The sequence below is a fragment of the Bubalus kerabau genome, chromosome 10, assembly GCF_029407905.1.
Source record: "Bubalus kerabau isolate K-KA32 ecotype Philippines breed swamp buffalo chromosome 10, PCC_UOA_SB_1v2, whole genome shotgun sequence".
Lineage (NCBI taxonomy): Eukaryota > Metazoa > Chordata > Mammalia > Artiodactyla > Bovidae > Bubalus > Bubalus kerabau.
In genome coordinates, this window is record NC_073633.1 from 80,815,192 (window position 1) to 80,840,269 (window position 25,078).

At 40.4% G+C, this 25,078-nt stretch overlaps 1 protein-coding gene across 7 annotated transcripts in view; it reads right to left on the bottom strand.

Annotated features, from left to right (window-relative positions):
- Positions 1 to 24,872, bottom strand: part of WDR89 (WD repeat domain 89) — a 47,012-nt gene extending 22,140 nt beyond the window's left edge. The window contains exons 1-3 of one of the 7 annotated variants that reach the window (XM_055538296.1): positions 24,741 to 24,839; positions 19,699 to 19,824; positions 5,673 to 5,737 (exon numbers count right to left, since the gene is read on the bottom strand). The gene's annotated coding sequence lies outside the window, so the exon portion shown is untranslated. Of the gene's footprint in view, positions 1 to 5,523; positions 5,738 to 19,698; positions 19,825 to 24,740 lie in introns of all 7 variants that reach the window. The other 6 variants (XM_055538293.1, XM_055538298.1, XM_055538292.1 and 3 more) reach the window with 6 other exon arrangements.
- Between the last annotated feature and the right edge of the window lie 206 nt (positions 24,873 to 25,078).

Sequence of the window (25,078 nt, forward strand, 5' to 3'; positions counted from 1 at the left end):
TGTGTTAATTTTTTTGCATTGTGAATTACTCAAAACTTTGCAGATTAAAACAGTAAGCATTCGTTATTTCACACAGTTTCCAAGAGTAAGAGAGGGGCTTAGACGAGTGTTTCTGACCCAGGGTCTCACATGAAGCTACAGTCAAGATGGTGGCGAAGACTGTGGCCAGCGGAATGCTTGATGATGCTGGAGGACTTTCTTCCCCAGAATGCTTCCTCACTGTGGATGAGGCCTCACCTTTCTACTGGTTATTGGCAGGATGCCTAAATTCCAGATCAGATGGACCTCGTCACAGAACTGCTTGAGTGTCCTCAAGATGTGGCAACTGACTTTCCCCAGAAGATGTGATCCAAGAGAGAGGCAGAGAGAAAGCACACGCGCACACACACACACACACACACAGAAAGCCACGATGCCTTTCACGATCTGGTCCTGAAAACCACACTGCCACTTTTGACACATTTTACTTGATAGATGAGAGTCACTAACTACAGCCCACTTGAGGTAGGACAATTAGGTTCCACCTATTGAAAGGAAGAATATCTAAGAATTAATGGATATATTTTAAACCCACAACAACTGTTTTACAACTTTAACTGAACAAAAGGTTCACGTGCTCCTTTAAGTTGTGAGGAGAAAGAACCCAAGTGGGTTCTTCCAGTGGAAGGGAGGGTTTTCCTGACTCTGGCGTCAGGAGTGAGGGAAACAACTCTGCAGTGTCCCTTCCATTCAAGGCGGAATGTGGAACGCATATTCCTTCCACACAGAAAGAAATAACCAGTGTTTTCTGAATAAAGGGCATAAGTGGGCCCTTTAGCCCAGGTATTTTTTTTCCTCTGATAAAAGAAGAGCTCTCATGACCAAAAAGAGTCATTTACATATAGCTCATGATAGTCAGCATGGTGGAAATGGCTATAAGAACATCTTAAATTTCTATATATTTGGAATAATGGGAGAGTTGGATTGTTGTGGGTGAGGTTCTGATGGAGGTCTGGGGAATCTCCAGAGAGAAGGTACGTTCCCACCACTTACTAGATTTCTTATCAACCAAATTACCATTGAACGGAAGGACATCCGCTGTTCATCCCCCAGTACTGTTATAATTTTTGTTACCCCACCACAAAGTTTTTAGCAGTCCCATTAATGTTTTTGAAACACAAAGGAAGATTATGGTTAAGAGTCCAGACTTGAGTGAGGGGTATACCTTTGTGGGTGGGGGGCACCCAATGGAATGTTATAATGTCTGCTGCCAATTTGCCAGAAGGAAGAATGTGTAACAGTTCAAAGGGACCAAAGGAAAATACTACATCTCTGCCAGAAAATACTACATCCTTGCCATCCTTCTAAGGATAATAGCCAGGCTACCAGTTCAGGTTCATCACGAGTGTTATTAGCTCTGGCACAAATCAAACTATCAGTAAGGTTGGCAGAATCTTGGAGTTTTTCTAAGCAGGGAACCAAAGGATGTGCTAAAGCTAAACGAGGGGGCAGCAAGAAATCCAGAGAAAGGGCCATTAGAACTTTAAGCAGCATGACACAGGCCTGGTCTGGTTACCTCGGGAAAGCTGTCTATTTCTGATGTCATTGGCTTCAGTCATTAGAAAATTTTACCTCTGAATCACCAGTTAAGTTGCAGATCCACTTTTTATAGAAGAGACACACGAATTCAGGAGCTCACCCCTCGGAGCTTAGTGACACAGGCTTTAGTCAGCAACACCTTCGAGGGGCCCTTCCAACAAGGTTGGAAGGAAACTTTATGGAGATGCCTTTTCCAATAGACCAGGCTGCAAATGTGGTATTTGACATCTTTGCTTCCTGGGAGCATGTCATAGAAAGATTATTTTTCCAAAGCATTATTATGGAAAATATTATTATTCTCAGTGGATTTAATTACACCTTTGCAAAACTGAAGTATATCCCCTATTTATTATTTGTAGGTCAAAGAAAGCAGGGACTGTCCTGTAATTATTTCAAAGGGTAAGAGCTTATGAATCTTATGTTATCTTACATCCTTCTTCTTTCTTCTTGCATCTTACATCTTTCTTGTAAGTCATCATGAGGGGTCAAGAGGTGACCATCAAGTCAAAGAGACATGGGGAATTTCATCAGTGCAAGAGGGAAGAAGGAGAGCAGGGTTGAGATTGCTAAGAGTGAATAAGAGTGATACGAGGGGAGGTAAGTAGGAGGATTTCATAGGTGGTAAGATGGTTTGCTGAAAGATGTTGAGCGTGGCATGAAATTTAAGAGAGGCTCAACAGGCTAAGGCACAAAGATGATTAAAGAGGATCCTATAACGATTTCTTCAGTAGCCTTTGCTAAAGGAGTGGAAGCAGGCATAGCTCTCAGGCACGGGAGGGAGGGAGGTATCCTCAGGTCACTGCATCTAATTGTTGGCTGCGCAACCTAGAGGTTGGTGATAGCCCCATGGTTTTGGGTAAGTAACCTGAGGGTATTCCCCTCTTTCTCATATACAAAAAGGGAAAAGGGTAGCTGACAATTTAGGTGTCCAAGGGCAGGTAGACTTATTAAGCTTTCCTTCAAGATCTTAAAGGCCAAGCAATCTTGATCATCCCAAACTATGGGGTCAGGCTGGTGTTCTTTAGCAGGGAATACAGGGGCTGAACCAACAAAAAGAAATTTGGGATCCAATTATGACAACGGCCAGCTAGCCCAAGAAAATCTCACAATTAACATTTGCTTTTGGGAGTTCCCTGGTGGCCTCATGGTTAGGATTCTAGGCTTTCCCTGCCAAGGTCCAGATTCAGCCCCTGGTTGGGGAACTGATATCCCACAAACTACATGGCATGGCCAAAAAACCAAAACCAAGAAACATTTGCTTTTATGGTTTGAAAAGTTTAAAATGCCTTGAAGCCTATCAGAATCTAGGTGTAGCACCTGTTTTGAGATTAAATGTCCTCAAGATTGAACCTGAGTTTGGACAAATTGTAATTTCTCCTTCAAGACTGTGTGTCCCTTAAGGGCTAAGATTTTCAGCAAATACTTCTTTTTGCAAGAAGTATTAGGAGGGCAAACAAAAAAGAAGCTCATCCAGAGGCAGTAGTAAGGTGGAGCCCCTAGAGAATTTTATGTCATTTAAATCAGCCTGTCAAAATTGTGAGAAGTAAGAAGGCCTCAGTAGAGCCTTGAGGCATGACTGTCCAGATGTACTGTTGTCCTTCTCAGGTAAAGGCAAAGAGACACTGACTATCCCTTTCAACAGGGATACTAAAAACTTACTGCCTAAACTGATTACCATGTAAAAGGTGCTTCCAGCATGGATGGATACTAATAGCATGCAGGGTTAGAAAAGACAGGATGGCAGAGAATTACAATGCTATGTATTGCCCTGTGGTCTTGCACAAATCTCCATTCTCAGACACCGGTGTTTTTTTTTTACAGGCAAAATAAGGGTATTATTAACACAAGGATAGTACAAAGGATAGTAAGTGCCTGGGCCTTATAGTCCTCTATAATTTGCCTTATGCTGTGTACCCTTCCTTATTCATAGGGTATTTGTTTATTCTTAGGAGAGGTTTTGTGGGTCCACCTGGATCATAATGGGAGGGGCACTATGAATTGTGCCTATTTCAGTTAAGGATTTTACCCAAAGATAGATCAGGGAATTCCAGGTTTAATAGAGCAGATGAGTGCAAAGTTTGGACTGCCTTGGGTTGTAGAATGCAAATAATGGCAATGGGGGTTTAATTTTCCTGAATGTTGAACTTAAACTCAAGAGATACTTCCACCTTTTTTTTTTTAATTTCCACGTTTTGAGAGAAAAAAATGGCAGCATTGTGTTTCTCCAGAAAATCTTATATTTTGGACCCAATAAATGTTTGGGACCCAAATCACTAAGAAGCAGACATTGGCCTTACAAAGGGTCCAGACCAAAAAGTATGGGCTGAGAAATAGGGACACATTGCAGTTTACATTGCAGTTTACTTAAGACTCCCACTATTTGAACATATATACTACTCTAGGGAAGGGCCTGTTCAATTGCAGTGGGATGGAGCACTGACAGGAGCAGCCCCTGTGCCAGTTTACACTGTAAGGACTTTGTCCCTGATCTGGAGAGTAGTTTTCCCCAGTCTATTTAATGGCAGAACAGGAACAGTCTTTGTGTGTCCTTGAAACCCCATCATTGGTGTGGATTTGGCCAGGGTTCTGAGAAGGTTGTAACTATTTGGAGTTCAATTTGTAGCAATCCTTTCCCCTGATCAGGTTTTCTACAATAATGACACATTCTTGTAGGATGGATTTGCTTCGGAGTTTCCATCTATTGGTGCTGTAGATTCAAAATCTTAGTTATCACTTTTTTCTTTCTTTCTGGAGTCATCTTATATGGTGTGAGCTAATTTATTAGCCAGATTGACAAGGTCAGGGGTGAACACTCTCTCCCCTTTGATACAGGTTCTTTTGACAAACAAGGATAAGTCCTTATGTAGGCCATTTATACATACGGAATTAAAAGCCACCTGAGAGGACTCAACAGGAGTCCAGAATTTCCTTTGGAAATGGTTTGGAGTTTGTTGTAATAGTCATGGAAGCATTCAGCAGGCTTTTGGATGCATACCTGACTTTAATTCCAGTTCACAGGTTTTGGGAAGGCTCCAGGGATGGCTTTGTGTAGCCATTTGGCTCTGCCATGAGGTTAACCATATAAAAGGACTAATGGTTGGTTTAACTTAAACCCTAGAAATTGTTCAGGGTTTCCCCAAGCTGCAGTTTTAATCTACTGTGGGGCTTGACCTTCTCCAACAAGCAAGTAGACTAATTAACAGAGATTAGAGAGATGAGGTTGGTGGGTTTGGGTTACAGCATTGAATTCTTCAGCAAATATATTGGGATCTTCAGTTACCGAGGAGAAATCCTTTATTATAGCCCTTATGTTGCCCTTTGTCCATGGGGTGTAGGAAATCTAGGGCAGTTTTTAGTAGGATCCTCAGAAGGTCTAATTTTGAAAAAGAAGGTCTTAATGGATTCTGTTTGGTAAGGAAAGTAAATTCAGAGAAGAGACTCAGGAAGGGTAAACGGAGATATAGAGGAGATGGAACAGTGGGGTTAGAAAGGACCTTAGTTAGCACTGAGGAAGAGACCTGGGATTTTTTTAAATCCATCTTTGGTTGTTTATTTGCTTCAGTTAATTTAGAAACAATAAGGAGGCAATTTTAGAATCCTGAACATTTAGTAGCCTCTAGATACCAACTAAAATAACTATCCTACTCAGATTGCTTAATATTGTAGCCATGGTCTTCTAACTTAGTTCAAAGAAAACAAGTTTGCAGAGATCAAAGTTTCCACATAATGGCCATTGGAGTTCTGTGTTATCCTTAGTAAAAATGGTCTATTTAGTCAAACATGCACATGAGGAAAGACCATAAATTTTTCTAACATAAAACTGGCTAGGATCCCTCAAGGTGGTGGCTGTGGGGGGGGGGGGGGTACTTTAGTACATTCAATACTAAATGTACCTTTAGTACATTCAGATGACTAGATACAATTATCAGAAACAAGAGTACTTACCAGAAGGGCAAGCTGTCTTCTATCTAGATCCTGAATAAAGTAGGAGAGCTCAGACAAAAGAAGGCAGCTTGAGCTCTGAGGAGACTTACCAAAGTTAGAATGGCTCACAGAAGCTAACAGCGCAAAGGACTCAAGTACAGGAAACTCACTTGACTCCAGAGGTTCAAGTGGTTGGTGCCTTCAGATCCCACTTATGGCACCATGTAAGGTCAACCTAAAAGAAAAGAGGTAAGCTGAGGCAAACTCAAGATACCAAATGTGTGTGTATGTTAGTCGCTCAGTCATGTCTGATTCTTTGTGATCCCATGGATTGGAGCCTGCCAGGCTCCCCCGTTCATGGAATTCTCCAGGCAAGAACACTGGAGTGGATTGCCATTCCCTTCTTCACGAGATACCAAAAATCCAGTTTATTCTGGAGTAGCAGAGATATTCAGAGAAGGCAATGGCAACCCACTCCAGTGTTCTTGCCTGGAGAATCCCAGGGATGGCGGAGCCTGGTGGGTTGCCGTCTATGGGGTCGCACAGAGTCGGACACGACTGAAGCGACTTAGCAGCAGCAGCAGCAGCAGAGATATTGTAATTCAGGACATGCAGCTGCAGTGAGCTATAGGTGAGTCCACTGAAGAAGGTTAAGAATGGGTTGCATTCATGGGCAAGGAGTGTGAAAGGGAAGAGCCCAATTAGGGGCCATGCAGAGTTAACTGGCTCAAATATGGGGAGCAATTCATTGGTGAGAGGTTAAGTTTCAATCTTTTATAAATCAGGCATTTATGGAAAATCAGTCTCTTAGTCTTCAAGTTTCACTGTTCTGAGAGCTAATGTGTGAGATTCTCCATTTCATATCCTTTAGTTTCATTTTAGATAAAAACCTTTTATAGTTTTATCCAAGTCAAGCTGGAGGGACATGTGGGGGGTAGGCAAAGGAGGATGTACAGCAGACATTTGGATACATCAGGAGGAAAGTATAGAATTGGATCACTGACCTATAGGAAGTAGGCAGTAGTTAAAAACTAGGGAAGTGGATGAACCTCCTGAAGGGGAATCATACAGAATGATAAACAACAGCAAGTCAAGAATGGAACCCTGAAACACCAGTTAAAAGAAATGGGCAGAGGAAAAATAAAAACTCTAAAGGAGACAAAGAAAAAAGAAACAGAAGAACCCAAAAAAAGTAGCCAAATAAGTATTAACTGATCATTAATATCTAGGATCCAAAATCAGTCTCTTCACAAGCATTGCTTTATTTAGTCCTACCAATCAGTTAACTCTAAAAAATAATCTTTTTATTACTGCCCTTTAGGTGAGGAAACTGAGACTTAGAGAAATAGATACTGTACAATAGTTAAGAGGATGAGTATACTGCCAGACTGTCAAGGTTCAAATTCTGGCTTCACTAGCTATGTGTTTCAGCTTCTAATCTTTAAACAGGGGTTAACAGTTCCAACCTAATAGGGTTGTTATAAGACAACCTATTAGGGTTGTTGTAAGATACAAATTAACTACTACATATTAAGTGATCAAAATGATGGCTGGCCCATAAGACTAGTAAGTGTCAGCATAGAAAATTTCAAAGAAATGCAAGTGTCAAATGATAAACTTGCAGAATAACTTATTAGATTTTACACACATATACAAACACACACACACACACACACACACACATCCATGCTGTTAACAATGTGTTCATGCTAAGTCACTTTAGTTGTGTCTCTTTGTGACCCAATGGACCATAGTCTGCCAGGCCCCTCTGTCTATGGGATTCTACAGGCAAGCATACTGGAGTGGGTTGCCATGCCCTCCTCCAGGGGATCTTCCAGACCCAGGGATCGAACCTGTGTCTCTTGTCTCCTGCATTGGCAGGCGGGTTCTTTACCACTAGCAGTACCTGGGAAGCCCATGATTAACCATGACAACTGACATGAAATTGAATATACATACTGGGGGAAGAACACCTTAACATTCTTTTACTTTCCACTGTTAATCAGTACTTAAGATTAAGCCAGAATGAGGCTTCCTGATACTGGAGAGCTTATAATCATGTCACCATACATCTCATACAAAAGGCTATATTTTATAAATATTTATAAATTGATAGTTAAAGACATCTTTTACATTTCAAAGTCTAGGTTCACTATTTATTACTCTAAATTAGGTGAATGGCCAAAAGGGATCTGTTGAAATACAAATCAAAAGAGTGGTAAAAACCCTTAAACATAAATATTTATAGCTTTATGTTTGTGTAAAGATTCAATAGGACAGACCAGTGCTCTTAATCACTCTGTGCCATATCACAGGAAGATAAGAACGTAGTTAAGTTCTAAACTCATTTCCTTTTCTCTGAACACAGTGAAAGATCCTGATATCAGAGAAATAACCAACAGGAGGAGTAATTCTTGAACTATCCTGCAAAAGCCGGATATTAAGAGACAAAAAATTCCACACTTACTATATAGATCTGATGTGAAGGATAAAAAGGACTGAAAATAATGTACTGTCAATTTTAACTTTACTAAACATGGATGTGAGAGTTGGACTGTGAAGAAAGCTGAGTGCCGAAGAATTGATGCTTTTGAACTGTGGTGCTGGAAGACTCTTTGAGAGTCCCTTGGACTGCAAGGAGATCCAACCAGTCCATTCTAAAGGAGATCAGTCCTGGGATTTCTTTGCAAGGAATGATGCTAAAGCTGAAACTCCAGTACTTTGGCCACCTCATGCGAAGAGTTGACTCACTGGAAAAGACTCTGATGCTGGGAGGGATTGGGGGCAGGAGGAGAAGGGGACGACAGAGGATAAGATGGCTGGATGGCATCACCGACTCGATGGACATGAGTTTGAGTGAACTCTGGGAGTTGATGATGGACAGGGAGGCCTGGCATGCTGCAATTCATGGGGTTGCAAAGAGTCGGACACGACTGAGTGACTGAACTGAACTGAAACATGAAACATTTAGCTTGGACTTAAACTATCAAATTCTTTTTTAATACTTGCCTACTTTGCTCTTGGCACCAATGATTAGCACCATTAAGCAACAGGTGCACAAAGAAAGCAGAATTGAAAGAGACACATGTCCCTCAATGTTCATTGTAGCACTGTTTACAATAGCTAGGACACAGAAGCAACCTAGATGTCCATCCAGAGAAGGCAATGGCACCCCACTCCAGTACTCTTGCCTGGAAAATCCCATGGACGGAGGAGCCTGGTAGGCTGCAGTCCATGGGGTCGCTAAGAGTTGGACACGACTGAGCGACTTCACTTTCACTTTTCACTTTCATGCATTGGAGAAGGAAATGGCAACATGCTCCAGTGTTCTTGCCTGGAGAATCCCAGGGAGAGTGGAGCCTGATGGGCTGCCATCTATGGGGTCACACAGAGTCAGACACAGCTGAAGTGACTTAGCAGCAGCAGCAGTAGATGTCCATCAGTACATGAATGGATACGGAAGTTGTGGTATGTATACACAATGGAATACTACTCAGCTATAAAAAAGGAATGCATTTGAGTCAGTTCTAAAGAGATAGATGAAACTGGAGCCTATTATACAGAGTGAAGTAAGTCAGAAAAGGAAATACCAATACAGTATATTAATGCATATATATGGAATTTAGAAAGACAATAACAATGACCCTATATGCAAGACAGCAAAAGAGATGCAAATGTAAAGAACAGATTTTTGGACTATGTGGGAGAAGACGAGGGTGTGATGATTTGAGAAAATAGCATTGAAACATGTATATTACCATATTTAAAACAGACGGCCAGTGCAGGTTCAATGCGTGAAGCAGGGTACTCAAAGTCGGTGTTCTGGGAGAACCCAGAGGGATGGAGTGGGGAGGGAGGCGGGAGGGGGGTTCAGGATGGGGGAACACATGTGCACCTGTGGCTAATTCATGTTGATATATGGCAAAACCCATCACAATATTGTAAAGTAATTAGCCTCCAATTTAATTAATTAAAAAAAAGCAACAGCTGCAAAAATTAGAGAATGACAAAAAACATCATTCAGGACTTAACTACAAAGTCTCTAAACAGAAGATATTTAAACTGCTCACAGGACAACTAAGACTTTCTTAGTTGTTCTTTTCCTCTCTTCCTCTGGCAATATAAATTACTACCTCTATGTGAACTCCTAGCTTTTATCTTCAACACTGATCTCGCCTCAAAATTCTGATCCTGTTTTTCTAATGTCTGCCTAGACCTCTACCCCTGAACATGTTGCTAAAACTTGAAATTAAATATACTGAAAATGTAACTCAAACATATATTCTTCATCTCTGTTAAAAAATCTCAGAATTACCTTTGATTAAAGGGAGGCCAAGGACAAGATTCCACCAGCTAATAAAGCCTACCTTGAAAATCGCCCTTCACATCCACCTCCTCACTGTTTGCCCTGCCACTGTCTTCCTGTTTTCCATTACCTCTCATCTGCAACTATAGTAACTTCCTCCGTGCCTGATACGGAGCATGACAGGAAACACTTGATTCAACAGCTAACTGACTCCTGAACAAAGATGGCAAGAATGGGAAAATTTCTTACTTCTCACAGGAGAAACAGCATGTAAGCATTTTATTCTTAGATGCCAACTTCATCTTGTAAAAAATATTGACATTCAGTATATCAGAAATAAAAGCAGATATATGATTTCACAAACATTTAAGTTCATAAAACTGAATAATTTTCATAAAGTATGACATATGTTCTATTGTTGTTTCACATGGGCTGCAGACATTTGAACATGTGAATTACACAATGTATTTTATAGCAACCCTAGACTCAACAACATTTTAATAGGCAAAATATTTTCTCCACAATACAGCTGCTAAAAGAGTTGCTACTCTTCCCAAGAATCCTACATCATTTTGAGTTATCTAGATCATGCTTTAAGACCCAGCTAAAAGTTCACCAGTACTACAAAATCCTTCTTAACTCAACTAAAGTGTTTCTACTTACTCTGAATGCCAAAATATCAACTGTTACTCATTTAGCAATCACATACTAAATATACTAAGATGTTATTTATCCCTAGTTGTATGTGTTATATATTTATATTTGCTTCTTTCCCCAGTATAAAGTATAAATTTCTTAAGGACAGGAACTATATTTTTCAGTTCTCTAATATCAATCTTTTATCAGCTGGAGACTAACTCCACAGCATGCCTCAGGAAATCCTACTTCCCATGAGAGGAGTGTAAAAACACAAACAGATACGAAACACACTCAAGAGAGGCAGACAAGGTGGCAAAGATAAGGAACTACCCACAGATGTAAAACAATGACAGCCCAAGACGGGAAACGCATACACACATAGACCAACCTTTAGAAGCAGCTATCCCCTTTCTAGAGAAATTAAATAGTAATAATCTTCTCAATATTGATTAAAAAGAAAAAACAATAACAACCCATAACCACAGTTTTGAGGTCAATTCACTCGACCTCCTAGGAAGCACCATGAAAGCACAACTGAAGAACAGGCTGGGATTTAGGAACATCACCCTGTATGTAGAAAGTATTTAGCGAACAAATACCCGATGATTTGAATGTAATTTAATAACTAGTCCTACACACCCAAATTCGGAGCAAATATGTTCAAGATGCAACTCTTCCTTCACAAAACAGGTTACAAGATCAAAAAAATTCAAAATTCCAGTATAAAGCACTAAATACTACTTGCTTTGCTCATATGATATAAACATGTTTTTGATGCCAAAAAAATACATCCAAATTATAATCTTTCAAAATTTTAAAAAATAAACTGATGATTCACAAATTGCATCCTTCCTATTTTTAGAATGGCTCAGGGTATTTGTGTGATTTTCAAGCTCCTTTCTTAGTTCCTAAGAAATAACTTCAGTTTGACTTTATAATTTCGGGGGGGGAGGGTAAGTTTAGAAAGAATAAAATAGCTCTGCAAAAATAATTCAGTGCTACATGAAATACAAATTAACGATAGGCTAATGAAGTCAAATGTTTTAAAATAAACTAACCATTATGAAAAATTTAGTTTCAATATCTATTCTCCTTTCTTGAAAATAGATGCCTGTCATGCATGCTGCAGGACTGAAGGATTCATGAAGAAAGAGAAGCAGTCTGACAGAATTAGAACCAAGATAAAAATACTCTAACAAGCAGCCAAGAGTTGGAAACACAATGGAAAATGAAGGAACATGTCTCTTGGATATACCTAATCATTATGTGTGAGCAAAAAGGTGTTAATGTTAGAAAAGGAGACACTCTTTTCATGGGAAAACATCTGCACTAGAAGTGAGGGGCCTTACTTTTTTCTTTTTTGCATGTGACCCTCAGTAATTCACAGAATCCTCACATTTCTACTTACTGTGTTTACCAATTCTTCTGTATACATCAGTGACATTAACAGTAACTAAGGATAGACTGAACTTGTGCTATAATCCAGGCACTGTTCTAAATGCCTTATATGAATATCTCATTTGCCCTCCCAGACAACCCTACAATGTAGATATGCTTACTTTCCCTATTTTATAATTAGGAAGTAAAGCTTGAAAGGGTAGGTGACATGCCAAAGGTCACTCAGCTCACAAATGTAGAACAGGGACTGGAACTCAAATCTGGCTTCAGAGTCCACAGTCTTAAATACTTCCTTATACTACCTCTCAAATGATATAAAGAACATATTTCACAAAGCATTTTAAAATGGCCATTCAGGATTTCCCTGGTAGTCCAGTGGCTAAGACTCTGTGCTCCCAGTGCAGGGGGCGCGGGTTCAATCCCTGGTCAGGGAATTGGATCCCACATGCTGCAACTAAAAGATCTTGCATGCTGCAATGAAGACCCAGCATAGCCAAATCAAAAATAAACAGTTTAATATAAAGTGGTGCTGGCACTAACAAAAATGAATTCATACAACCAAGTGACATATAGTTAAAATATTTAAAGCATATATATGTGGAAAATCTTCATACTAAGGAAGTTTTTAAAAAGACAGTGGTAATATCAATGATGTGAAATCCAGTGCCAATTTTAGATGCCTAGATGTGCAAATTTCCAAGTATTTATAGGCTTAAAGAAAGATTTAAAATAATGTCAGGTACAAGATATAATTTAAAATATAAGCCATCATCTACAGCTTCTTCTCTTGTTGCTAGTATTTCACATTAATACCTGATGAATGATATATGAATAAAATCATCAAGGAAGGAATTTACTTAATAGTGTGTGTCAGCCAATACAGTATACTAACGCATATATATGGAATTTAGAAAGATGGTAAGGATGACCCTATATGCGAGACAGCAAAAGAGACACACATGTATAGAACAGTCTTTTGGACTCTGTGGGAGAAGGTGAGGGTGGGATGATTTGAGAGAATAGCACTGAAACATGTATATTATCATATGTGAAACAGATCACCAGTCCAGGTTTGATGCATGAGACAGGGTGCTCAGGGCTGGTGCACTGGGATGACCCAGAGGGATGGGATGGGGAGGGACATGGGAGGGGGTTCAGGATGGGGAACACATGTACACCCGTGGCTGATTCACGTCAATATATGGCAAAACCAATACAATATTGTAAAGTAATTAGCCTCCAATTAAAATAAATAAATTAAAAAAAAATAGTGTGTGTCAGGCACTGTTTCAAGCACTTCACAAATATTTACTCATTTAACTCTCCTAACAGCCTACAAAGTAGTTATAATTGGAGCCAGTATTCAACTCAGGTAGTTTGATTTAAGAATCTGTGCTCTTAACCTCACTAGCTCTGTTGAAATTTAAGAAATGGTGATATTTGCAGATGACATGATACTATATGTAAAAAACCCTAAAGATGCAACCAGAAAATTGCTAGAGCTAATCAATGAATACAGTAAAGTCATAGGATATAAAATTAATACACAGAAATCCTTTGCATTCCAATACACTAATAATGAAAAATCAGAAAGAGAAATAAGGAAACAATACCATTCACCAGTGCAACAAAAAGAATACTTGGGAATAAACCTACCCAAAGAGACAAAAGACCTGTATGCAGAAAACTATAAGACAGTGTTGAAAGAAATAAAATATGACATGAACAGATGGAGAGATATACCATGTTCTTGGATTGGAAGAATCAATATTGTCAGAATGACTATACTACTCAAAGCAACCTACAGATTCAATACAATCCCTGTCAAAACTACCAAAGGGAATTTTTCACAGAACTAGAACAAACAATTTCACAATTTGTACGGAAACACAAAACATGCCAGATAGCCAAAGTAATCTTGAGAAAGAAAAATGGAGCTGGAGGACTAAAAGTTCTTGACTTCAGACTATATTACAAAGCTATAGCCATCAAGACAGTACGGTACTGGGACAAAAACAGAAACATAGACCCAAATATAGACCAATGGAACAAGATAGAAAGCCCAGAGATAAACCCACACACCTATGGGCACCCTGTCTTTGATAAAGGAGGCAAGACTATACAATGGAGAAAAGATAGGACCACTCTTCAATAAGTGGTCCTAGGAAAACAAGACAACTACATGTAAAAGAATGAAATTAGAACACTTCAGAACACCATACACAAAAATAAACTCAAAACGGATTAGACTTAAATGTAAAACCAGAAACAATAAAGCTCTTAGAGAAAAACATAGGCAGTACACTCTTTGACATAAATCACAGCAAGATCCTCTTTGACCCACCTTCTACAATAATTCTGCTTTATTGACTATGCCAAAGCCTTTGACTGTGTGGATCACAATAAACTGTGGAAAATTCTGAAAGAGATGGGAATGCCAGACCACCTGACCTGCCTCCTGAGAAACCTATATGGAGATCAGGAAGCAACAGTTAGAACTGGACATGGAACAACAGACTGGTTCCAAATAGAAAAAGGAGTACATTAAGGCTGTATATTGTCACCCTGCTTATTTAATTTCTATGCAGAGTACATCATGAGAAACGGTGGGCTGGAAGAAGCACAGGCTGGAATCAAGATTGCCGGGAGAAATATCAATAACCTCAGATATGCAGATGACACCACCCTTATGGCAGAAAGTAAAGAAGAACTAAAGAGCCTCTTGACGAAAGTGAAAGAGGAGAGTGAAAAAGTTGGCTTAAAGTTCAACATTCAGAAAACTAAGATCTTGACATCCAGTCCCATCACTTCATGGCAAATAGATGTGGAAACAGTGGCTGACTTTATTTTTCTGGGCTCCAAAATCACTGCAGATGGTGATTGCTGCTGCTGCTGCTGCTGCTGCTAAGTCGCTTCAGTTGTGTCCGACTCTGTGCGACCCCATAGACGGCAGCCCACCAGCAGCAGCTGCTCTTGCTGCTAAGTCACTTCAGTTGTGTCCGACTCTGTGCGACCCCATAGATGGCAGCCCACCAGACTCCCCCATCCCTGGGATTGTCCAGGCAAGAACACTGGAGTGGGTTGCCATTTCCTTCTCCGATGCATGAAAATGAAAAGTGAAAGTGAAGTCACTCAGTCATGTCTGACTCTTAGTGACCCATGGACTGCAGCCTACCAGCCTCCTCCATCCATGGGATTTTCCAGGCAAGAGTACTGGAGTAGGGTGCCATTGCCTTCTCCGGCAGATGGTGATTGCAGCCATGAAATTAAAAGACGCTTACTCCTTGGAAGGAAAGTTATGACCAACCTAGATAGCATATTTAAAAGCAGAGACATTACTTTGTCAACAAAGATCTGTCTAGTCAAGGCTATGGTTTTTCCAGTGGTCATGTATGGATGTGAGAGTTGGACTGTGAAGAAAGCTGAGCGCCAAAGAATTGATGCTTTTGAACTGTGGTGTTGGAGAAGACTCTTGAGAGTCCCTTGGACTGCAAGGAGATCCAACTAGTCCATCCTAAAGGAGATCAGCCCTGGGTGTTCATTGGAGGGACTGATGGTGAAGCTGAAACTCCAATACTTTGGCCACCTGATGCAAAGGACTAACTCATTTGAAAAGACCCTGATGCTGGGAAAGATTGAGGGCAGGAGGAGAAGGGGACGACAGAGGATGAGACGGTTGTATGGCATCACTGACTCAATGGACATGGGTTTGGGTGGACTCCGGGAGTTGGTGATAGACAGGGAGGCCTGGCATGCTGTGGTTCACGGGGTTGCAAATAGTCAGACACGACTGAGGGACTGAACTGAACTGAACTACAATAATGGAAATAAAATTAAACAAATGAAACCTAATTAAACTTGAAAGCTTTTGCACAGCAAAGGAAACAATAAGCAAGATTAAAAGACAACCCTCAGAATGGGAGAAAATAATTGCAAGTGAAACAACTGACAAAGGATTAATCTCCAAAATACATAAGCAGCTCATACAGCTCAATATCAGAAAAATTAACAGCCCAATCAAAAAATGAGCAGACCTAAACAGACATTTCTCCAAAGAGACATACAGATGGCCAATAAAACATGAAAAGATGCTCAACATCACTATTAGAGAAATGCAAATCAAAACTACAATGAGGTATCACCTCACACCAGTCAGAATGACAATCATTAAAAAATCTATAAAGAATAAATGCTGGAGAAGATATGGAGAAAAGGAAACTCTCTTGCACTGTTGGTAGGAATGTAAATCGATACAGTCACTATGCAGAACAGTATGGAGATTCCTTAAAAAACTAGGAATAGAACTACACATGTGCATACATGCTCAGTCATGTCCAGTGCTATGCGACCCTATCAACTGCAGCCTGCCAGCCTCCTCTGTCCATGGTATTTTCCAGGAAAGAATACTGGAGTAGGTTCTCACTTCCTTCTCTAAGGGATCTTTCCTGCCCAGGAAAAGAGTCTCTTGAGTCTCCTGCACTGAAGGTGGATTCTTTAACAACTGCATCACCTGAGAAGCCCCAAACTACCATATGACCCACTGATCCCACTACTGGGCATATACCCTGAGAAAATCATAACTGAAAACAACACATGTACCCCAACATTCATGGCAGCACTATTTACAGTAGCTAGGACATGGAAGCAAAATAGATGCTCATCAAAGGGTGAATGGATAAAGAAGTTGTGGTACATATATACATTGGAATATTATTCAGCCATAAAAAGGAGCACATTTGTCAGTTCTAGTGAGGTGGATGAACCTAGAGCTTGTTATAGTCAGAAAGGGAAAAACAAATATCGCATATTAACTCCTATACATAGAATCTAGAAAAATGGTATCAATGAACCTATTTGCAGTGAAGGAACAGTGATGCAGATATAGAGAATGGACTTGTGGACGCAGTGTGGGAAGGAGAGGGTGGGATGAATGGAGAATGTAACATCAACATACATAGACGACCATATGTGAAACAGATAGCTGGTGAGAAGCTGCTGTGTAATACAGGGAGCCCAGCCTGCTGCTCTGTGATGACCTACAAAGGTGGGATGGGGGTGGGCAGGAGGGAGGCTCAAGGAGGAGGTGATATATATACACGCTGCTGCTCCTGCTAAGTTGCTTCAGTCGTGTCCGACTCTGTGCAACCCCATAGAAGGCAGGCCACCAGGCTCCCCCGTCCCTGGGATTCTCCAGGCAAGAACACTGGAATGGGTTGCCATTTCCTTCTCTGATGCATGAAAGTAAAAAGTGAAAGTGAAGTCGCTCAGTCGTGTCCGACTCTTTGCGACCCCATGGACTAAAGCCCACCAGACTCCTCCGTCCATGGGATTTTCCAGGCAAGAGTACTGGAGTGGGGTGCCATTGCCTTCTCCGGATATATACATATAGTTATGGCTAAATTACATTGTTGTATGGCAGAAAGCAACACAACATTGCAAAGCAATTTTCCTCCAATTAAGTAATAATAATAAAAAAGAAATAGTGAAATTCTTTTTTTAAAGCCAATAAAAAGTAATAATGATCAGAATGAATGTCCACAGAGAGAATGGCACCATCACTTACCTCAGTATGTATACTAATACAAAGACCATGTAAAAGAAATATATTAACTGATATGAGAAACTAATCTACTACCAGAGAAACAATTTTAACTATAATGGCACAGAGGTTGCTTTTAATTTTCCTACGAAATTCTATTGTTAGCAAAGCAATGAAATTTGGAGACAAATATTAACTAACACTAATATTAACTTAAGAGACTTGACAGACAGCATTTTATTGTATTTTGGTCCAGTCAATTTATGAAACAGCAAAATTTCAAAAATCACATGAACTTGTGGAGTTCACAATAGAATTAGTGTTATATTTGAACTCTTTAAAGGCACTACCGATACTTAATATAATCTATTTTATGAAAGAACCAGTATTTTTCTAAGTACTACAGTATTTGTCATTTCATCTACTTCTCACAACCCTGAAATAGGACAAATATCCTTATTATCTTTATTATCCTTATTTTAATAAGTAAACAGAAGCTCAGAGAAGTTAAATAGTTAACACGGTCTAGATAGATCTGACTCCAAGTGCTTCTTTTATCACATTATGCTGCCAAAATTTTAAGCTTTATACTTTTCAAGTTGCTTTATAATCAAGAAAAGTTGGAAAAGGTACAATAGAAAACATAATGAAGTTTTATGGTCTATTTGCTAAAAATCTCATTATTGTATGATGTACAAGTTCTCCAACTGAAATGATGAACTAGTTAATTTAGCTAAAATAAACTTGGAACCCAAGAAAAATCTGCATTTAAAGCAAAGTGAGGACTTCCCTGGTGACCTAGTGGTTAAGATTCTATGCTTCTAATGCACGGGAACTAAGATCTCATCTACTGCATGCCATGGCCACAAAATTAAAAAATAAATAAAATAAAGCTAAATAAATCCAATTTTAAATGCATAAATGTGAAATAATGTAACTCTACAATACTACTATTTTCTAGGATTAAAAAAAATAATAACACTTTTATCATTCATCTCAATCACTTAAATGTTAGCTTCCCAGAGATTATCAGTTTCAAAGACAGTTTCAAAAATATTCATTCCTCTATATTTATTTCATGTGAATTACTATAGGGCAAAGAAACAGAGAGGACTAGTGAAGGGTGAAGGTGAAGTCGCTCAGTTGTGTCCGACTCTTTGCGACCCTGCGGACTGTAGCCTACCAGGCTTCTCTGTCCATGGGATTCTCTAGGCAAGAGTACTGGAGTGGGTTACCATTTCCTTCTCCAGAGGACTAGTGAACCAAAGAGAAACATTTAGTAAGTGAAATATGTTGCAGGCATGTTAAGTTGTGTCAGTCATGTCTGACTCTGTACAACCCTATGGACAGCAGCCCACCAGGCTCCTCTGTCCACGGGATTCTCTAGGCAAGAATACTGGAGTGGGTTGCCATTTCCTTCTCCCAAGTGAAATACCTTAGGTTTGGATTTTTTAAAAAATTCAAACTACTGGGAGATTTTTTTAAAAAAATCAGTTAAAATTACCAAGAAAATACCCAATAAAGTGTACCTTAAGTATACAAAAATATATTAGAGTCTAAGACTGTGTACTATGCCCTCACAGTCCTAAGTTAGGAAGCAGACCACTCACACTGGACTTGCGAAGAAGGTAGCCTAAAACTAATTTTGTAATCAGTAGCATGAAATGCATTTTAAGGAATAAAAGCACAAAAGAAGCTGAAAAATTCATTTTTGGAATAAGTTATTTGTGGAAAAATACTGTGGAATTTTTTCTTCATGCCCACTTTTATGAGAGTAGCTCAGACCTTGATCTGGTACCCTGCTAACTGTTGAAACAAGAGCCATGCCTGGAAAGGTCCAAGAGATTGTGGCTGGATACCTGCTCAAACAGAACAAGGATAAATGGCTGTACTACAATGCATTATTTTCAGGGCAAAGGATGTGAGATTTTTTTCCTATGGATTTGATGATGGCACAGGAAAGGAGCCAGCTTAAAAAGGACTTGGGCTTCCCTGGTGGCTCAGACGGTAACAAATCTGCCTGCAATGCAGGAGACCGAGTTTCGATCGCTGGGTCAGGAAGACCCCTTGAAGAAGGGAATGGGTGTTGGTGATGGACAGGAAAGCCTGGTATGCTACAGTCCCTGGGGTCCACGACTGAGCGACTAAACTGAACTGAACTGAGTTCTTGAATACCGAATGACTACTTGGAGCTGAGTTCTTTCATGTATTATCTTATTCCAATATATCTATACTTGGATGGTAACACACTCATCAGATTCTGTCTCTTGAGAATTATTAATTCCAACCAGACATGAGAGCAACAGATTGTTACCTTCTGAAGATATGAGTAGAAACTGAAGTCATCAGAGCTGCTGTCTCCTTGCTGGGGGGACTGGAGGGTATTAATGATGAGGGACTATCAGTCCAGTTCTCCAGGAAGACTCACGCATATTCTAGCCTTAGGAGGAAGGAGACTCCGTCTTTACTGACTTCCTTATAATACATCTCCATCTTCTGAGGTTATGCTTCTTAAACTAGGGGACACACCTATGACTACAGTAAACTGGCTATTATAAGAAGCTACAAAATAAAATCTATTCTCCCTAGAACAGCAAGGTTATGATGTGGCAACAGTTCAACACAGTATCAAACACAAATATTATGAAACTGAATGCAAAACTCACATGAACTTTTACGGCAGACTAGAATTAAAAGAAATTTCACTTTTCTAAGGGATTAATTCAGGCTTTGTATTCACATTATCACAGGAATACTCATTTACCTCTTCTATTCCCCAGTAGAAAAGCTGAAGCACCAAACTATGGTAACTAAGAAGGATCTTTTCACAGCAATCCAGACGTCACTTAATATTTTTTCTTTCAGCATATCTACTAGTCTTCACGCTGCACTAGTACAGAACCTATTTTACCCTTCTTTATACCCTTTGTGGCAACCAAAATAATGCACCCCCAGAACATCCTTTCTCTAATTCCTGGAACCTATGAATGTTTCTTTACAAGTTAAAGGGATTTTGTAATTAAACTAAGGATCTTGAGATTGACGGATTACTCTGGATTCTCTAGGTGGATTATCTGCCTACAAGACCTTCTAGAACTAACACCCAAAAAAGATGTCCTTTTCATCATCAGTTCAGTTCAGTCGCTCAGTCGTGTCCAACCCTTTGCGACCCTATGAATCACAGCACACCAGGCCTCCCTGTCCATCACCAACTCCCTGTCCTCCCAACTCACGGAGTTCACCCAAACTCATGTGCATCAAGTCGGTGATGCCATCCAGCCATCTCATCCTCTGTCGTCCCCTTCTCCTCCTGCCCCCAATCCCTCCCCAAATCAGGGTCTTTTCCAATGAGTCAAGTCTTCGCATGAGGTGACCAAAGTATTTAAGTTTCAGCTTCAACATCAGTCCTTCCAATGAACACCCAGGACTGATCTCCTTTAGAATGGATTGGTTGGATCTCCTTGCAGTCCAAGGAACTCTCAAGAGTCTTCTCCAACACCACAGTTCAAAAGCATCAATTCTTTGGTGCTCAGCCTTCTTCACAGTCCAACTCTCACATCCATACATGACCATTGGAAAAACCATAGCCTTGACTAGATGGACCTTTGTTGGCAAATCATAGGGGACTGGAATGCAAAAGTAGGAAGTCAAGACATACCTGGAATAACAGGCAAGTTTGGCCTTGTAGTACCAAATGAAGCACGGCAAAGGCTGACAGAATTTTGCCAAGAGAATGCACTGGTCATAGCAAAACCCTCTTCGAACAACACAAAAGAAGAGTCTACACATGGACGTTATCAGATGGTCAATACTGAAATCAGATTGATTATATTCTTTGCAGCCAAAGATGGAGAAGCTCTATACAGTCAGTACAAACAAGACCGAGAACTGCCTGTGGCTCAGATCATGAACTCCTTATTGCCAAATTCAGACTGAAATTGAAGAAAGTGGGAAACCACTAGACCATTCAGGTATGAACTAAATCAAATCCCTTACGATTATACAGTGGAAGTGACAAATAGATTCAAGGGATTAGATCTGAGAGACAAGAGTACCTGAAGAACTACAGACAGAGGTTCGTGACATTGTACAGGAGGCGGTGATCAAGACCATTCCCAACAAAAAGAAATGCAAAAAGGCAAAATGGTTGTCTGAGGAGGCCCAACAAATAGCTGAGAAAAGAAGAGAAGCTAAAGGCAAAGGAGAAAAGGAAAGATATACCCATTTGAATGCAGAGTTCCAAAGAATAGTAAGGAGAGATAAGAAAACCTTCCTCAGCACAAAGAAATAGAGGAAAATAATAGAATGGGAAATTCTAGAGATCTTTTCAAGAAAATTAGAGACACCAAAGGAACATTTCATGCAAAGATGGGCACAATAAAGAACAAAAATGCTATGGACCTAACAGAAGCAGAAGATATTAAGAAGAGGTGGCAGCAACACACAGAAGAACTATACAAAAACGATCTTCATGACCCAGATAACTACGATGCTGTGATCACTCACCTAGAGCCAGACATCCTGGAATACAAAGTCAAGTGGGCCTTAGGAAGCATCACTACAAACAAAGCTAGTAGAAGTGATGGAATTCCAGTTGAGCTATTTCAAATCCTAAAAGATGATGCTGTGAAAATGTTGTACTCAATATGCCAGCAAATTTGGAAAACAAAGCAGTGGCCACAGGACTGGAAAAGGTCAGTTTTCATTCCAATCCCAAAGAAAGGCAATGCTAAAGAATATTAAAACTACCGCACAATTGCACTCATCTCACATACTACTGAAGGAATGCTCAAAATTCTCCGAGCCAGGTTTCAATAGTACATGAACCATGAACTTCCTCTATTTCTGCTTTACTGACTATGCCAAAGTCTTTGATTGTGTAGATCACAACAAACTGTGGAAAATTCTGAAAGAGATGGGAATACCAGACAACCTGACCTGTCTCCTGAGAAATCTATATGCAGGTCAAGAAGCAACAGTTAGAACTGGACATGGAACAACAGATTGGTTCCAAACTGGGAAAGAAGTACATCAAGGCTGTACATTGTCACTCTGCTTATTTAACTTATATGCAGAGTAGTACTTATATGCAGAGTATATCATGCGAAATGCTGGTCTGAATGAAGCACAAGCTGCAATCAAGATTGCCGGGGGAAACATCAATAACCTCAGATACACAGATGACACCACCCTTATGGCAGAAAGCAAAGAACTAAAGAGCCACAATGAAAGTGAAAGAGGAGAGTGAAAAAGCTGGCTTAAAACTCAACATTCAAAAAACTAAGATCATGGCATCCGGTCCCATCACTTCATGGGAAATAGATGGGGAAACAATGGAAACAGTGAGAGACTTTTCTGGGGCTCCAAAATCACTGCAGATGGTGACTGCAGCCATGAAATTAAAAGACACTTGCTCCTTGGAAGAAAAGCTATGACCAACCTAGACAGCATATTAAAAAGCAGAGACATTACTTTGCCAATAAAGATCCATCTAGTCAAGGCTATGGTTTTTCCAGTAGTCATGTATGGATGTGAGAGTTGGACTATAAAGAAAGCTGAGTGCCAAAGAATTGATGCTTTTGAACTGTGTTGTTGGAAAGACTCTTGAGAGTCCCTTAGACTGCAAGGAGATCCAACCAGTCCATCCTAAAGGAAATTAGTCCTGAATATTCATTTGAAGGACTAATGCTGAAACTCTAATACTTTGGTTACTTGATGTGAAGAACTTTCTCCTTGGAAAAGACCCTGATGCTGGGCAACAATGAAGACGGGAGGAGAAGAGGACGACAGAAGATGAGATGGTTGGATGGCATCACCAATTCGATGGACATGAGTTTGAGCAAGTTCTAGGAGTTGGTAATGGACAGGGAAGCCTAGTGTGCTGCAGTCCATGGGGTTGCAAAGAGTTGGACTTGACTGAGTGACTGAACTGACTGATCTAGGTGGGACCTATTTGTAAACAGAAATGCCCCATTAAGAGGAAGGCAGAGGGTGATAAGATCATGGAAACACAGATTTCAGAGATGTGCTTTTAAAATATAGGAGCCACAAGTCAAGAAATACAAGTGGCCTCTAGAAGCTGGAAAAAACCAAAGAAATGGGACTTCCTCTCAGAGTCTCCAGAAGTAATCAGAACTCAGAAAAGCAGTTAAACGAGCTGAACTATTTTTGCTTTATGCTGTCTACAGCAGTGTAAGATAAGAATACAAACCAGACAAGTACCACTTCTACATTCATAGGGAATAAGATCCTGAACCCTGGATAAGCAGCTAAGTGGGCCACATAGGCTTAAGAGGTATTTCAACTCAAGTGGTAATAGGCTGCATGTTATCCACTGTATGTGTGTGTGTGTGTAATATTTTAAGTATATTATATATTGCATATTAAAGGTAGTCTAGCTTCTACAGGAAAGAAACTGAAAAGCAGAAAGAGTCCTATATAGTTAACATCAATAATTTATATTCATTATCTCATTTGATCCTCACAACTCTAGGAAGCAGGCAAGTCTGGTACTGAATTCAATTCTGCAGTGGAAAAAGCAGCAGCTGAGAGGGTGACTTGCCCAGTTAAAGGTTAGTAAATGGCTCCTACTCCGATGTCTTTCTACTAGATTATTTTACCTCGACAACAGCAATGTCTAGGTATGTTGTATTAACTTCTAAAATAACTTCAAGTTAGAAAAGAAAACAAGACCAACATTTTACAAGCAATACCGTATTTTAATTTTACGTGCATAGAAACCGAATGTCATACGCAAGTGGTCGGAAAGAAGCTGAAGAGAACATATAGACGAGTAATATGTTTCTCCGTATGAAAATGAGTATCTACCCTTCTAGGTGTTGCTGTGTGGATTAAATGACATAATACACGTAAAGCGCTTATCAGAGCAGCTAGTCTCACAGTTCGTACTACATACTCCAGGACCTCTCTTCCCAGAGGAGAATCTGCTTTTCTGATCCCGAAAATTAACCAACCCAGGAGGGGGGTAGGAAAGAATGCGAGGGGAGGGAGTGAGGGTAGGGGAATAATAGGTCCCAGCTACCCCTCCTCGAACACTTGACAAACAGGCGCTTAGTTTTTACCCAAACAGGACGGCTTCGGCGACACCAACCTAACCCTCAGAAGATCGGCGGAGCAGTGACAGCATGGGTATGACCCCGCATGGGTATGACTCGGATCACTGCACCAGAAGTCCCAACACGTGGCTACCTCTCACCGCCTCCCCTAATTTCCTTCTGCTCCTAGTGCTACAGGCTCAGCGACTTCGGTTTTCTAGAGTCAACTGGCACTGTCGCCGACCGTCAAGATAGCTGCCCATCCCAAGAACCTTAACCACCCCAGGCCTGGAAAATATACCTGACCAGGAAGCCCACGACTGGTGCGGGAACGGACTCGAGCACAGACTCGGAGCCGAGCGGACGACCGGAACTCCACCCTCCAGCTCTCTGATTGGATAAACGGGCAAAGGAGCCCGCAGAGGATTGGTCAACAGCAGAAAGGCGGGCCATTGCCCAGGGGAGGGGAAAGAGGTGGGGTGAGGAGGTGAGGAGAAACGCCGGGAGTTGGCCTCTTTCCGGATTGGAAGAACGCTAGGCATCTGCGCAGACGTAGACCCAGCTTCCGTATAGGGACGGGCAACATCGCCCTTTAGGTTACGGAAGTACGTTACGTTAACGGAAGTTTTAGTGACTCAT